We start from the raw sequence: 1,760 nt of genomic DNA on the forward strand, positions 1-1,760 counted from the left end.
GATTGCATTAAATCTGTAGATTGCTTTGAGTAGTATGGGCATTTTAACAATATTTGTTCTTCCAGTCCATGAGCATGGAATATCTTTCCATTTGTTTGTGTCATCTTCAATTTCTTTCATCAGAGTTTTATAGTTTTTCAGAGTGCAGTCTTTCATCTCTTTGATTAAATATATTCCTGGGTATCTTATTATTTTTGGTGAAACTGTAAATTGGATTTTTTTTCAATTTCTCTTTCTGCGCTTTAATTATTAGTATATAGAAATGCAATAGATTTCTGTAAATTGATCTTGTACCCTGCAACTTTACTGAATTCATTTATCAGTTCCAGTAGTTTTTTGGTGGAGTCTTTAGGGTTTTCTATATAGAGTATCATATCATCTACATATAATGAAAATTTTACTTCTTTTACCAGTTTGGATGCCTTTTATTTCTTTTTCTTGTCTGATTGCTATAGCTAGGACTTCCAGTAGTATGCTGAATAAAAGTGGTAAGAGTGGATGTCCTTGTCTTATTCCTGATCTTATGGCAAAAGCTCTCAGTTTGTCACCATTGAGTATGATGTTAGCTGTGGGTTTTTCATATGTGGCCTTTATTATGTTGAGATATGTTCTGTCTAAAACTACTATGTTGAGGGAGTTTTATTATGAATACATGTTGTACTTTGTCAAATGCTTTTCCTGCATCTATTGAATGATCATATGGTTTTTATCCTTTCTCTTACTAAATTAAGAAATTTTTTTTAAAAGTTTATTTATTGTAGGAGTGACCAAGAGAGTGTAAGCTGGGGAGGGGCACAGAGAGAGGGAGAATCCCAAGCAGGCTCCACGCCATCAGCACAGAGCCCTATGAAGGGCTCAAACCCATGAACTATGAGACCATGACCTGAGTTGAAATCAAGAATTGGACTTTCAATTGACTGAGCCACTCAAGTGCCCCTGTCCTTTCTCTTTTTGATATGATGTATCATGTTGATCGATTTGTGAATATTGAACCACCCTTGGGTCCCAGGAATAAGTATATCTCACTTGATCATAGTGGATGATTTTTAGTGTATTGTTGGATTTGGTTTGCTAATACTTCAGTGAGGATTTTTTAATTATGTTCATCAGAGATATTGGCCTGTAGTTGTCTTTTTTTGGTAGTGTCTTTATCTGGTTTTGGTATCAGGGTAATGCTTGTCTCATAGAATGAACTTGGAAGGTTTCCTTCCTCTTCTATTTTTTGGAATAGTTTAAGAAGAATACATATTAATTCTATGTTTTATTTTTGTTGTCATTTTTTTCACACTGTACAGCTCCCTTCAGTGCTCACAGCCCACTGGTGAGAAGGCTGGGCAATGGTTTGCATGCATCTCTGGCACTGGCACACTATGAAAGGCCCACAGAGAAGGGCTGTCACCAGTCCATCACCGTGCACTAAATTATTCTGTAAATGTTTGGTAGAGTTCACCAAATGGTGAAGCCATCTGATCCCAGACTCTTGTTTGTTGGGAGTTTTTTTGATCACTGCTTCAATTTCATTGCTTATAATTGATATGTTAAAATTTTCTATTTCTTTCTGATTCAGTTTTGGGAGCTTTCATGTTTCTAGGGATTTATCCATTTCTTCTAGGTTGTCCAATTTGTTGGCATATAATTTTTTCATATATTCTCTTTTAATCCTTTGTATTTCTGTGGTGTTGGTTGTTATTTCTCCTCTTTCATTTTTTATTTTGTTTATTTGAGTCCTCTCTCTCTCTCTTTTTATGAGTCTGGCTAAA

The 1,760-nt window shown here is 35.1% G+C and overlaps 1 non-coding gene across 1 annotated transcript; it reads right to left on the minus strand.

Moving 5' to 3' along the window:
* Positions 1 to 1,285: 1,285 nt before the first annotated feature.
* Positions 1,286 to 1,415, minus strand: LOC122220863. The gene has a single exon (XR_006203030.1). It is a non-coding gene; the product is annotated as a small nucleolar RNA SNORA42/SNORA80 family (small nucleolar RNA).
* Between the last annotated feature and the right edge of the window lie 345 nt (positions 1,416 to 1,760).

Source organism: Panthera leo, chromosome B2 (genome assembly GCF_018350215.1).
Source record: "Panthera leo isolate Ple1 chromosome B2, P.leo_Ple1_pat1.1, whole genome shotgun sequence".
NCBI lineage: Eukaryota > Metazoa > Chordata > Mammalia > Carnivora > Felidae > Panthera > Panthera leo.